General features: G+C 40.9%; 1 protein-coding gene across 2 annotated transcripts in view; it reads right to left on the bottom strand.

The window, feature by feature from the left end:
* The window catches only part of LOC105024647 (short transient receptor potential channel 5), a 53,011-nt gene extending 38,300 nt beyond the window's left edge, over positions 1 to 14,711 (bottom strand). The window contains exon 1 of one of the 2 annotated variants that reach the window (XM_020047826.2): positions 14,667 to 14,711. The gene's annotated coding sequence lies outside the window, so the exon portion shown is untranslated. Of the gene's footprint in view, positions 1 to 7,023; positions 7,610 to 14,666 lie in introns of those variants that run through there. The other variant, XM_010894716.4, reaches the window with a different exon arrangement.
* Positions 14,712 to 15,647: the final 936 nt, after the last annotated feature.

Genomic DNA, 15,647 nt, shown 5'->3' with positions numbered 1-15,647 from the left:
TGTTGCCCAGCGACAGCCCCAAAACATCACTGCTCTAGAGGAGATCTGCATGGAGGAATGGGCCATAATACCAGCAACAGTGTCTGAAAACCTTGTGAAGACTTACAGAAAACACTTGACCTCTGTCATTGCCAACAAAGGGTATATAACAAAGTATTGATATTCACTTTTGTTATTGACCAAAAACTTATTTTCCACCATAATTTACCAATAAATTCAATGTGATTTTCTGGATTATTTTTCTCATTTTGTCTCTCATAGTTGAAGTGTACCTATGATGAAAATTACAGGCCTCTCTAATCTTTTTAAGTGGGAGAACTTGCACAATTGGTGGCTGACTAAATACTTTTTTGCCCCACTGTATATTGATAGTAATTGTATCATTGTCATTCACGAATGAAAGAAAAATGAACGTTGTTGTGCCATAAAGTGAAATAGCTTTGGTAGTGTAAATTTCATCTTCAGTCTCATTAGCAATTGCTTAATTATTTTGACTATTCCAAGTAGTAAGTTAGTAGATACTCGTAAGCCTTTTACTGGCTAATAAGTTGTTAAAATGGCCAGTGACAAAAGCCATACAGTTCATAGATGCTATTTGTGGTGGAGGTAAACTTAATAAGAAACGTTAGTCAGTTTAGCACAATGCTTAATGGTGTCTAGCAAAGTATTCAAACTTGGCGTAAGGTGTGACATTATGAGCTATTGTCGAGATGCTGTACCGACACTCGGCAAACGTGTAGTTCCGTGGCGTAGTTGTTAAAGACGCAGCTTCTCGTGTGGGATACCCAGGTTTGAATCCAGGGCAAAATAATTCATCACTTCTAATTGCGGTTTGGCTGAACTAGGCTTGCCTGGTTCCTTTAAAAATATATACTTTTATTAAGGGTTCAATATTTGTTAATATTTTGAATGAAAGATAAATTACATAATAAAAACATTTTCACAGCCCGTTTTGCTCATTTTTACCAAAGGTGCCCATATTAGTGGAGGGGAACTGTATACACAAATTTAGAAAATTTGGAGCTAAAATACTTTTTCATTGGGTTATTTGAAATGGTAATTTGATTCAGTTTTGCAGTAGCTCAGTGGTAGTTTTAATGAAATTAAAATCAAGACTATTTTCCTATGGGTAGCTTTAGTTAAACTTTTTTAACTGTGAAATAATTAGTAGCTTGGGAAACTATTATTCCAAAGTAGCTCACCCAGAACTGGATTTGTATTGAATGCAGCTATCATATCAAATACTAAGCATTCATGGTAATGATTGATACCATCAGTGTAACACGGCTGTTAGTGTGTTCAAACGCTCATGCTGTTATCTATCTCAACAGATCTGGGGGCTGCACTGCACAGACTGCAGCATTTTTCAATGTGAGCACTAATTGGCATTAAATGCGGGTGAATTCAGCCAAAGCCAACTGTCTTCTCAGCTTTAGCACACATCCCCAATCTGTCGGTCTAATGGAGAGGACTAAAACCACTCAAAACAATTACCCCCTTTACAATGTCAATTAACATCCCGTATAAATTATGAACTGCAAAGCACATGATGTCGATTGTTACCCATCGACAGATATTAATTCTAGAGCTGTTACCTATAAACAACATATTTATATCTCTGGAGGGAATTCTGGGGTCACAGGTCCATGGTTGATTCAGCATTTTTCTATTAAATTGATACAGAGTTACAGTATCGCTCACACACATTCAAAATCCACCAAGAGCAAACTAACAGTGCTGTGTTATTATTTTGACAAAACGCAAACTGCATTTGTGTTGGATTAAGTCGTCCTGAGCCTTGTGAGTAGTCTGAGAAACAATGTTTTGTTCCTGGGAAAAATCTAGATGATTACTGGTATTATTTACAGTAATTTATCTTCTGCTTCATTAACAGGGTTGATGGCATTAGATAATTGTTTGTCACCATTAAGTTAACACATTTTTTTATATATATTGTCATCTTACAGCATATTGCTCCTTTCATAGCATAACTATGTCATGTACATCTTCAAGGAGGATTGTGTCTACATGTTGAAGTATGCAATTAGTGGAGTGACTTGTGTGCTAATGTGATGGGTGACAATATTGAACATGCCTGACCGTGTGCACAGATTCTCATTACCATGCCAGCTGATGCACAGACCACTCATCTACACCACACTCCATTTACCACAAGACAAATAGCCCACAATGTTTTTTTTAGGATAGTATTTTTTGCTAATTCCTTTGCATGTGCATTTCAACAAACAACAACAATGAGGGAAGTGCTGCTTCAAATACGTGAACTGTATTTAATCGCTGAAGGCTGTATTTCTGTACAAAGAGAACACAGTACCGAAAAATGACTTTTTTCCAGGCTATTCTATTTGCTGTGCAGGGTGTGTGAAGAGAAAATAATGAATCGCACCCATCCCATATCTTAATTTGAACCTGTTTCACACAGCAGGGGAAGGAACCCTGCAGCAGCTGGAAATGTGAACCGTTATGTGGGTTATAATAAATGGATGTATTTTTGGTAGGGGGATAATTTTTTTCATTTTAAAATCTTGGACACACTACAAATTTTGAATTTTCTGCTGTTCAGGAAAGATCTTGCTAGAACCAGATGATCATATTAAGATATGGGATCTGTTACGGAACAAGCTGTGGGCGTCCAAACCTGTGGGTGCTCTGTAATGTCATGGTTAATACCACTGATTCAGTATACTTCTGAGGTCTTGTGAGCTGCTGTGGAATTTTCCTGCCTGCTTGTACATTCACTGTTCCACTCTGATCGATGGGGCTCAGCTCTCTATGTGGGCAGTGCTGTGTGACTTAAGAACTAAATGTGGAGTCATTTGAAAACGGAGGAGCAAAGAAACATGGATGTAAAGTGCCACGTAGTCTGAGGCGGTATCTGCGGATTATTCACTTCTCTGATGGTGTGCCAGTCAGATGTCATTGTTTTCACCACACCCTGCAAGAGAATAATTCATTAATTAGCTTGCCTGAGAGTCATATACTGCCACTGAAACCAACACGCATATTTAAGGTCAGAACTTGGCAGTATTTTTACCTCTTAGTCTAGCCTGGGGAGACAGGGAGGAGAACAGAGCCCCTGGCAATGCCCACACAGGATGAATTTTGAAGAGTTTCAGTTTGGCTCATTTCTGTCAATGGACAGCTAGCGCTTTTGATATCAGCTGCTGTGAACCCAACTGCTGAATGCTGGAGTGTCTTCCACTGTTCCGGAGTGTTTGGTTAAGAGGTTGATTGGAAATCTAGCACAGTGTGCAGTAATTAGTGAGGTTTGATTTTCTTTTCATGCAGCACTATTTTCACTAGATTTCACAAGATATAATTTCAATTGTGACATGAGCCCAAGGAGTAAAGATAAAACAGACCTAGGTGCAGCTCTAACCTACAGATAAGATTGTCATAGCAAGAGTAAGGAAGTTCACAGAGGTGTGAATAGATCTGCTGTGGCCTCTCAAACTACACGACTGAACTATACTGTATAATTCAGGATAATTCACAGAAGCTAAGCCAAACCAACCAGAGTGAACATAAAGTTAAAAAATGTTAAAAACAATGACAAAATGTATAGAGCCCTCCAGAAATACTTAGTGTTGCACTCAAAACATGAGTGACTAAACATTAATCGAAGTCAAATTGGTTGAATCTTGGGATCACAAACACTTCAATATTTCTGTACCCACCATCTAGTTGGGCATCCTGCCAGGAGAAAGCCTCTGCACTCATCAAGACAAAGATATGCCCCAGGAGTTTTCTAAACATCATTGGAACTGTAATAATGATAGAGCTTTTAGACTACAAACACCAGATGTGGAATTGTCTTCAAAAAGGGATGGTCATGCAGAAATTAACCAAATCCCTACTGTAAAGTGCTGGATATGTGATTTCGTGTTGCTGTTTAACTTCCAAAAGCCCATGGAACCTGGTAATCATACATGGTATCATGGACACTGTCATGTACCAGGAGATTCTTGGGAGGCTATGACTGGGTTTTTGTTGTATCTTCCAACAGAATAATGGTCCAACACATTGCTAAAAAGGCAAACAAAAATAACTTACCATAAAATCAAGCTTTTGCAATGACCAACCCAGTCACCAGACTTAAACATCTTTAAAAAGCTCATACAGACCAAACTAGAATTTGAGCTTTTGAGATCAAGAGAGTTCTATGAGGTTTTACAAGATTATCTTTCACCAGGCAATTTTTTTTGAATCAACACATTTCCACATTATTTCAACCAACATATTGTATTAGCAAAAATTGAAATGTGTTTTTTATCCAACAACATGACTTGTTGATTTTTAAATTCATTTTAAAGTAAATGAAAACTAGATTACCGTGGAGAGAACTATGAGTCTAAGAAAAAAAGGGATCTGTTGTCGATGACTGTGTCCCGAGAGTGCATTAAGAATGACAATGACTGTCCAAACATCGAAATGACATTACTTTGAGTAATTGGTTTGTGTCCATCCAGGCTCAAGTGAGTCCTATATGCTTTCACGTGATTGTGTAGAGCATCAGACCAAGTAATATAATACATTTCAGCAGGCCAACAAGATTCAACTATCCTCATGTTGTCAACCTAAAGTTAAGTTATTCACCATTATTTTTCCTAGATTATCAATTTACAGAGAACAACATAGCTGTCCAAATTAAGGAGCATGTGCAGAAGTCTAGCAACCATTTCACTATGTTTGTGTGCGCGTATACTTGTAATGAATTACCAGTTAGAACTAGGTTTGTTCAAAAGTCCTATTAAAAACTGACGAGTTAGGATCTTTTCTCTGGTCCTCATTTTAAGAAAGGAAATGTTTGTGTTAGGGTTAGGTCAAGATCTAGAGTGGAATAGGGTTCAAGTTATACAGTTAGGACTAAGGGTTCAGTTTAGGGTTAGGAGTTAGGATTAAGTTTAGGTTTAATTCAGGGTTAGAGGCTAAGGAAAATAGAATTGTCACTGTAAATCAGTTGTTACTCCCCTAGTAGGTTGTCATTAGCGATCCACTGCAAGTGTTTGTGTTTGCATATGTGTTGCAGATGTGAAGATGTGCACCGACACTGACTGCTGTTAATTCTGAAGCAGGCGCTGAAAGACTTCCACGCAGAATACATTTTAATTAATAGGAAGATGCTTGTTCACTATAGCTAAGACTTGATGGTAGATGGGGAACAGAAAGAGAGAGAGAGAGAGAGAGAGAGGATGGAGAGGAAGAGGAATCCACCAGCAGCACCGTGCAAAATGGTAATCTCCCGCTCGGCTATGTGTGACTCGTCCACAATTCCTACCCCAGGGATGCGGTTTCACACAGCCTGTCAACTGTCTGACAAAGATGGCCGTGGTCTTTAGTCAGATTCTGTTCAGAGCTGTCAACAGTTACTCTAATTTTTACACTAGTACTCCCCCTCAGAGAGATGAGTTTTTCTAAGTACTTACCTCTCTAATTGTCACCTAGTATTGGGTTTATTTTCCATCCACAGAACTCTGTGTGGTGCATGCAACACGGACAGTGAAGTATGACTGAGGATTGTATCTTAGAAATGCTAAAGATGCCTGAATGGTGTTCCAACTACCTACCGTTAACACAATAAAGAACTCATAACAGCGCATCGTTGATTTTTAGCACATGGCTTGTTTTGAGGGTAGATTCATAGTGGGTTTAGTTCAACGGTCTCAGGTGTGGAACCACAGGTGTGACTTCAAAGCACCCCTGAGGAGCACAGATGGATAGAGAGACTAGAATTGGAACGTTAAACTGCACAATACAACACAGAAGCACTTTATGTCTCTGGATGGGTAACAGATGTTGACACATTAGTCTTTTCATGATCCATACTGAAATACAACTGTGTCTGTCAGTGCGTGGTTCTGTGTGCTATGTGTATGAGGAGCGATAGGCGCCAAAAATAATCCTCAGCGAGCTACGCATGCGACTCCCTATGCCTGCGTGCGTTTGTGCATATTGTGTATGTGTGTTGGTGAATTTCCTGTGAAATCACCCGAAAGATTCCATGGTTTGTGTACATTGCAGCACGTTGCAATTATCCCTTCTGAGTCTGGTCCTGACAATACACATTAAGGAATTGAATAGACAAAACAAAGCATCTGACATCGATAAAAACAGTTTCACGTATTACCGAACCCGATATACCTGATCCGTCCTTAGAACTTTAAACATTGTGTCTACTGATTGGATGGCAGGAAGAGGAGGTGGAGAGGGGAGGAAGAAAAAAAAACATGATGTGTGATCATTTGTTCTGTGCTGCGCAGTGGTAGATCAGCAGCATGATGGCACCGTAGCACAGCTCCTAGTTTGATTGATTATATGATTTGAAAATAAGGAACATTGCTCTTCATGTCTGTCCATCTCTATCCATTTTCTATTCCTCTGCAGTACATTTCTGTGGTTCATTTTTGGCCTTTAACAAGTCATACGGGGGTAAGGTAAGGAGATTCATTAGTGGGTTAATAATCTTCACATCCAAACGCTCAGTCACAGACCGGCGCTGTTTAATTGTGTTCTGGCCTTTGAAAAGGTCGAGGGCAGGCCAAGTGCTCCGTCCCTGTTTGAAAAAAAGCACAATTTGCCAAAGCCTGCCTAAAAACATGCATAAAAGACCCGTTTAGCATCCTGTAGTGTTTTTAAAATGAGAGGAACTACAGGCTGGTTTAAGAGAGGTTTACTGGTCAATTTGCATTGATGACGGCCCTTGTATCTCAGCAGTTATGGATGTACTGAAAACTCAGAGGATTCCCACAGAGACACTGCATTATAACTACAACGGTAACCCATTTTTCCTCCAACGCAATCTGGCTTGTATTTTCTGCACAAATGCATTTGGTTTAAAACGTTTCATTGACCTCCTGCATATGTAATATGCACGCCAACTCAAGCGTGTTAGAAATAGAAAAGGAAAAAAACGATCCTACCATCCACCCTGGAGTCCCGTCCCTAGTTTGATTATGGAGATCCAGTGTTTACTAGGATTGACAAATCTTACGGAAAACTTACCTGATGCAGATTTTCTACATTCTCTTCTACATTGTCTTTTTCTTTTGTGTTTTTTACCCGCCACTGTGATTACATCTAGGTTGTTTTTGGAATAGTGATTAGAGCGGTCTTGTTCCAGTCGATCGGTGTATTATCCAATATTCATGGTCAGTGACTTTGGGTCCAAGAAAAGGCTCTCGGCACCCATCATGGGGCAGGAAAGCCTAATCAGGATCAGAGATCAGCGTCAGTGTCTCCATGCCAATACTCCTCTTTACTTAGGGGGGGGGGGAAACAACAGCCCAGCTTATTATCCAGGAGGTTTTCTCTGGATCCTTCTCTCTGTGCTGAAGTGGTCCGCTCTGTTACCCTGCTCTACGCTTCTCTCCCCCCACACAGCTTGCCGCGCTCCGCTCACTCCCCCCTGATTGGTGTAGCTGCGGGGCCGGGGGCTCGCCGTGCTTTTGCCGCGGTTGTCATGGTGTCGAGCGGAGTGTGATCGCGGCGGCGGCGGCGTTGGCAGCGGGTGCCCTTCTGCAACCCCGTTCTGTCTGGATGCGTCGTCAACACTGCCAGCTCTTCTGCTCCTCACATCAGAATCCCCGCTTTCTGCTCTCTCTCTTTCTCTCTCCCCTTTCTCCGCCCTCCCTCACTTTCCTTCCCCCTCCCCCCGTCTCCCCCGCTTTATCTCGTGCACAAGCCTCCTCCGTCCCATGTTCCCGGTGTCTGCCTGTTTGGTTGCTGCGAACGTCAGCTCTTTCCCTCTCTCGCTCCCCAAATTGCAGGTGTTATTCGTCATCCAAGGCTAATCAAGCATCAGGGGATTTGACAGAGCTCCCTCCCGCCCGCTGCCTCCAAATCCTGCAGAGCTTTGGCTATATTGCTGCGGCTTTCAATTCCCATGTGTAATCAATACATGGACCTGCACAGAGCACTGCGTAACCTTGTGCTGCGTTTAACCAAACCTAATTGTCTTAGTAGAAAGAGGTATTCTCTACACATGGATCCAGTCTCACACAGGGCAGTGAGAGGAGCACCGTTGGAATGACGAGATGAGAGGGGATGCGTGCCGGCGGTGGGCTCAGCCTTGTGGCCTCATTCTTCTCAGACAGATGGCATTATATACCCAGTATGGCAGTCTTGTGGCACTGCAGACGACACACACACACACCGTAGACAAGGAATGCCTTTGGCAAGCACACGCGTCCGCACACGAACACGCACCGTCACGGACACATGTCGGCACAGGCTCATGCACACTCATGGAAGAATCTGGTTTAATGCCAGTACGAAAGAAAATAACAGGTCAATTCAGTTGCAGTTGGCTGCTGGTCATTATCAGTCTCTACTGTTGAAATACATGATCAGTCTTCTAGAAGAATCCAAATGAGCTGCCAGCAGGTATTCACAACATGAAAAGATCTAAGGACATTGCCTAAAGCCGTGGTTGATTACCCTATATTTACCATTATCATTGAATATCTATATTATATGATAATCCTGAAATAACAAACATAATGCTATACATTCACTGCCTTAGTGATAGGCTCCCTTGATTCTGTAAATAAATAAATAATTGTATATAATAAATAATTCAATTACTGAGCTATATAGTATGCTCAACTAATTGGGAAAATGCTGATTTGTTCTAATAACGGAATTGCTTATGGAGTGTAATTTTGTTTAACAAGTAAACCCTCCCCTTTCAAGAAAAATGACTTCAAGCAATTTTATAACGTTTTATTAGTTGGAGAACACACTGGAAGGGATTTTATAAAATTCCTTTGTACAGAATCTTTCCAGATCCTTGATTTTTTTTTCTGTTATTATGGATTATGGATAATCTTTAATTCAAAAACAGATTTTAAAAGATGACCAGGAACTGAGATAGCCATAGCTATATGTTGAAATTGTTGTAAATTAACTATTTATTGGTGCATTTGGGGTACTGTCTTGCTGGAAGATCCCCTGGGAAGTTTCAACCCTGAATTTTCTCATGATGTCATCTGACCCTAACTAGGGCCCTAGAACCAATAACAGCAAAACATCAAACCATATTTTAGAGTTGGTATGAAGTTCAGTTTAACATATGTACTTGTATTGTCAATGCTAACCCCAGTACTGGTGTGTCTTCTCGAATAAATCTTTCATGTCATTTGACAAAAGCAGTATTTCCAAGTACCAATGCCAGTTGGCAAATATCCGCCAGTTCTATGATCAGATAGAACACATCAAAATCCACATTTTAAAATGTCTATCTCAGTCTGCATTAAACCAGCAACCAGGCAAGCCTAGTTCAGCTGGCCCGCAATAAAAGGTGTTGTCCTCTCGAGATACAAACCTGGGTCGCCCACATGAAATGCAGTATCGTTAACCACTACACCACGGAACTAAACACTTTGCGGTTGTCAGTATAGTCTTTTGTGTTTATCGTGTACAAATCATTGATACAGTTAAACTGACTAACTTTTCTTAATAAGTTTACCTCCGCCGTTTTAACAGCGTATTAGCCAGTAATAGGCTTTACTGGTATCTACTAACTTACTGGAATAGTCATAAGCATTCAGCAATTACTAGTGAGTCTGCCAAAGCTATTTCATTTCATGTCATAAGAACATATTTTTTCTTTCATGGCATAACAAAGTACTTTTTTCTTTCATTCGTGAATGACATTTATACAGTAACTATCAATAAATGCGACGATAACTAACCTTATCATCAAGTAAAAAGACAAGAGAATCGTGGAATCCACTGGAAATAATTAATAAATGTCGTTGCTCTCAACAGATTTGAACATATGTCTTCCACATGAGAAACACTGTCCTTAACCACTACGCCACTACACGTTTTAGCAGTTGCTAGACTCCTTTGAGGATTGTGTTAATCTGACTAACATTTCTTATTATGTTCATCTCTAACATAGCGTCTGTGGACTGTATTGCTTTTGTCACTGGATGTTTTAACAGCTTATTAGCCAGTAATTGGCATACCAGTATCCACTAACTTCCTAGGAATAATCATAAGAATTGAGCAATTGCTAGCGAGACTGAAGATGAACTTTTCCATGCCAGAAACAGTTGCAATATGTGTATATATTTTGTAGCCAGCAAATGTGTTTGTCTATTCTGACCCAAAATGCATGCACGGATGCGTACTTTGAAAATCCACCAGAAACAGTCGCAATATAACCGTAAACTGTTTTATTAAAGGGTTACTATAATGTACATACTGACGGTTTTAGCCAGCAAAGTTTTCGTCTATAGGGAATAAATCATAACACCTACTTCGCTTTGCCTGCGAGGAGATACGAACATACGAAATCTAATTCCTTAACCACTACGCTATTTAAGAAGGGACAGTTGGGTGGTCGGCCGGTCAGTCAGGCGGGTGAGCAAGCGAGTGACATTCGCTCATCTTGGCCGTGCAGTGTCCAATTTTTCCAGGTGAAAAATTCTATACAGAGGAATGTTCTACGATGCCACCAAATTGATTCTCTAATCTCAAACATTCTACGTGTATATGTTTAAATCTGACCTACTGCTCTTTCAGCAGAAACTTTACTCTAGAGCCATTTTAACATCAGCAGTTGTCACAAAGTGCATTTACAAACACCCTGCTCAAAACCCCAAAGAGCAAGCAACAACAGGGTTAATGTACAGTGGCTAGCAAAAATCCTTAATAGGGTCAGAACTTAGGAAGAAACCTAGAGAAGAACCAGACTCTTAGGGTTGGCCAGTCCTCTTCTGGCAGTGCCGGGTGAAGATTTTAAGTGGACAAATGGAAATAATTAATAAATGCATGTGGGATGTGTCCAGAGTCTGTAAAACATAATCCAAATCAGCTGCTTGACCAGGTGAACAAGGACTGGACGATTCAGGCGGGGTGAGAGGAGTGGCAGCCAGAATCGTCAGGCAGCATCTTGATCTGCAACACAACCAGGAGGACTTTGGACAGGGACAGCTACTAGTCATTCGGGCCTGGTAGTCCTGAGGTATGGTTCAAGGGTACATGTCCTCCTAAGTTTAAACAGAACCGGCCACAAGGAAAATTAGACACCCTACTCACCCTGCACAATAATATAGCAGTGTAAAAACCTTGGGGCTGAGACAGGGTTGTCCAGTGACACTTTGGTTCTATCCGAGCATAACCCTGGACAGTGCCCAACAGACGGGAAGTAACTCCACCCATTTTGCCAAGCATCTAGTCATTTTTGGTCATCTATCAATATTGGTGGTTAGCAAGCAATCCAGCCTACCTCACCCAGTCAATAGATTAATGATGAATTTAATAATTTTTTGATTTTGAAAATTAGGAATAGGAGATGTTGTTTAATTATCAAAACAACATGCACCCTGCCTTGTGGAAAAGCTATCTTCCCACTGGTGCTTTTTTCTAATGAATATCTGCTGCTTGACGGCTTGTGGGTTTGGACATTCATAATGTATGGGTCTGTTCTGTAATTGTATTCCTGTAGCAATAAATCCTGCATGATGTGACTTTCAGTAACTCTGTTTGTCTGAAGCAGGAAAGAAGTGATTTGATAGTAAACGCCTTTGTTTCTGTTGTTTCTTCAACTTCCGCATGTTTTAATTATACACATTTGATTATTTTATTAGTTTAATAGTTACATGAACTTGTAACAAGATGGAATTTATATATACAGTATTTCACAAAAGTGAGTACACCCCTCACATTTTTGTAAATATTTGATTATATCTTTTCATATAACAACACTGAAGAAATGACACTTTACTAGTGAGTGTAGTGAGTGTACAGCTTGTATAACAGTGTACATTTGCTGTCCCCTCAAAATAACTCTACGCACAGCCATTCATGTCTAAACTGCTGGCAACAAAAGTGTCAATATTTTGTGTGGCCTCCATTATTTTCCAGCACTGCCTTAACCCTCTTGGGCATGGAGTTCACCAGAGCTTCACAGGTTGCCAGTGGAGTCCTCTTTCACTCCTCCATGACGACATCACAGAGCTGGTGGATGTTAGAGACCTTGTGCACCTCCAACTTGTGTTTGATGATGCCCAACAGATGCTCAATAGGGTTTAGGTCTGGAGACATGCTTGGCCAGTCCCTACCTTTACCCTCAGCTTCTTTAACAAGGCAGTGGTGTGTTTGGGATCGTTATCCTGTTGGAACACTGTCCTGCGGCCCAGTCTCTGAAGGGAGGGGATCATGCTCTGCTTCAGTATGTCACAGTACATGTTGGCATTCATGGTTCCCATAATTAACTGTAGCTCCCCAATGCCGGCAGCACTCATGCAGCCCCAGACCATGACACTCCCACCACCATGCTTGACTGTAGGCAAAAACACACTTGTCTTTGTACTCCTCACCTGGTTGCCGCCACACACGCTTGACACCATCTGAACCAAATAAGTTTATCTTGCTCTCATCAGACCACAGGACACGGTTCCAGTAATCCATGTCCTTAGTCTGCTTGTATTCAGCAAACTGTTTGCAGGCTTTCTTGTGCATCATCTTTAGAAGAGGCTTCCTTCTGGGATGACAGCCATGCAGACCAATTTGACGCAGTGTGCGGCGTATGGTCTGAGCACTGACAGGCTGAACCCCCACCCCTTCAACCTCTGCAGCAATGCTGGTAGCACTCATACGTCTCTTTCCCAAAGACAACCTCTGGATATCACGCTGAGCATGTGCACTCAACTTCTGTGGTTGTCCTTGGCGAGGCCTGTTCTGAGTGGAACCTGTCCTGTTAAACCGCTGTATGGTCTTGGCCAACGTGCTGCAGTTCAGTTTCAGGGTCTTTGCTATCTTCTTATAGCCTAGGCCATCTTTATGTAGAGTAACAATTATTTTTTTCAGATCCTCAGCGAGTTCTTTGCCATGAGGTGCCATGTTGAACTTCCAGTGACCAGTATGAGGGAGTGTGAGAGCGATAAAACCAAATTTAACACACCTACTCCCCATTCCCACCTGAGTCCTTGTAACAAGAACGAGTCACATGAGGGAAAATTGCTAATTCGGCCCAATTTGGACATTTTCACTTAGGGGTGTACTCACTTTTGTTGCCAGCAGGTTTACACATTAATGGCTTTGTGTTGAGTTATTTTGAGGGGACAGCAAATTTACACTGTTATACAAGCTGTACACTCACAACTTTACATTGTAGCAAAGTGTCATTTCTTCAGTGTTGTCACATGAAAAGATCAAATCTAATATTTGCTAAAATGTGAGGGGTGTACTCACTTTTGTGAGATACTGTATATATATTCTCAGTAAAATATAAAGACAGGTATTTAAATTAGCACCAATTATTTGGGGAATGAAATAGAGAAGGACAAAAAAACTGGCGAGATAGAGGGAGAAAAGAGGAAAAGAGCAAGGGCTCTGTTTAGTTTAAATGGGTGTGTGTTTGGAGGGTGGGGGGGGGCAAATGATCTAACTGTGACATACTGCGACAATTGGCTTATGCTGTCATGGCTGCATAAAGGCTTTCCGCTTCTCTGCCTTCCCTCTATTCTACCCGTGTTTAGAGTAGTTGGTGTATCTGAGAATATTAAGCAGCTTCTGGCTCAGAGCAGAACACTCACACACAGATTTGAGACAGATTAAATTAAAGGATAACTCCACCCAAACCCACCCCCATCCTCCAGTCACTTTTTCAATGATAACTTACTTCATATCTTGGACAAAGAGCTCTATGTTAATGGTGACCTAGCATGGCTTAGTCTGAAACCATTAGGTTTATAAGTTCTGTCCCCATGTGTGAGCATTGTACATTTAACTACACCCCGACAAAGAGCAGCATTTCCATGAAGTCATATGTGTGATGTAACCATATACAATATAAATGCGCTAGGTAGGTCACAGCACTGCCACTGGCTAAATATATGCGAGAACATTCCACCTGACACTCCATCTTGTTGATTTATGATCAACCGATTCGAGGGTGCTCTTTTAGAGCCTGCTGATATAATAAAATTGTGAAGGTAGTGATGAAGGATTTCGGGGGCTGGAGGAGCAGAGGGGGTTCAACGGGGAGGAAATAAATTGAAACAGAATGGCGGGAATGATGGTTCTGTTTGGTTTGTAGTTGTATTTGTGTTCTGCAGCAACTAACTGCTGTGATGACATGCAGTGAAGCAAATGGACAATGACTGTGCCATTCAGCAGCACTTGTCCCCTCACTGTAGAGCCTTTGTTGTCGAGATACTATACTTCCGACCCCATATTCAACGCAAAGTCGCTGGTGCTCGCTATGACACGTCCTCTTGAAGGACCTGGCCATGCCATGGAAAAGTGATGCTTTTGCATATTGGCTTGAAGCCAAAATCAACAGACCTGAACAGTCACAGTGAAGGTTCAAAATGGCATTTGAAGTGTGATGTGCAGTGGTTACCCTACTTAAAAATACAACGGGAACAACTGTAACATGTGGCTCTGCATTCTGTACAGTATAAGCATTTTCTCCTAGAGTGTGTTAAAGAACCCAAACTTCTCGTGTCAAAGCACGCAATTCTATGTCTCGTTGCAGTCAGTAAAAGCAGCCTACCAAGAGAGTTCAACTTGATTCCAGGTCCTTTACTCACAATGTCCTTTAGAAATGGTGTAGTATTGCTTTGGGGATTGTGTTGTGCAAGTGTTTGTATGCGCCATATAGTTCGGTAGATACATGACTGTGTACTCACCCAATAGGCCCTCAAGGAGTACGGAAGGATACCCAGGCAATCTGGGACGATAATGACCGAGGCAAGGCAGCGACACCGGACTAGAAATCAATAAAGCCATTACACAGCCAGGGCAGCAGCTAGCGGAGTGCAGCTGTCTAACTCTGACCGCCTCAGGGCACAAGCATCTAACGAAACAGCAACGGCTTTCAGAAATCGTCAGTATGTTTAGATATTATCCGACCTGATGGCGTGGGTCGAGAGAAGAGAAAATTGATTACTAAGGTCTGCTTTTGGGTGTGGGGGGGGGGTCTTTTGTTCAAGTTTTGTCATCTGATGGTCGAAATAGGCTTTTGATAAAAGTAGTTTTAATTATGTCATATTTAATACATCTCATCTTTAGAGGGGTCATATTTCATATAAGTGACCCTGAATACTGTCTGAACAAACAAAGTCTATTACAGCTTTTCTTGATTGCTTGAGTTCTTTTTGGCAAAGCAGAATTTAAGTTTAAAAAAAATAACACGTCAAAATTGAAGCGTTGCATTCCAAAATGTCATTTCAGATCTTCCATCCATTCATAGACACTCAAAACATAAATACATTACTCTGAATATAAAACATATATACATTACTCAAAATACAAAACATTAATACATTACTCAGAATCGAGCACTTACATGAAAACTTACATATTATTGAATTAAAATTATTTGTAATAAATACCAAATAAATACTAACTACAAATACAAACATACCCTAATATGATGAAACATATTTTATATTTATGTGCCAGGCTGTACTTATTCTCCCTGAACATTTTACTGAAGACCAGTGAAAAATGTCACTGAAGAACATAAATATCCAGAAAGCCTTTTCAGTTTTCTCTTTTCCAAATTAAATTATGCAACAGAAAAGAAAAAGAAAATACACCAAGCTAACAAATCACTGCAAAATCAAATGACATTTTATACACATATATTGTACTCAATACTGTGTAGT

Source organism: Esox lucius, chromosome 7 (assembly GCF_011004845.1).
Source record: "Esox lucius isolate fEsoLuc1 chromosome 7, fEsoLuc1.pri, whole genome shotgun sequence".
Lineage (NCBI taxonomy): Eukaryota > Metazoa > Chordata > Actinopteri > Esociformes > Esocidae > Esox > Esox lucius.
The sequence above is the reverse complement of the archived record's forward strand: the minus strand, read 5'-3'. Positions and strand labels throughout refer to the sequence as shown.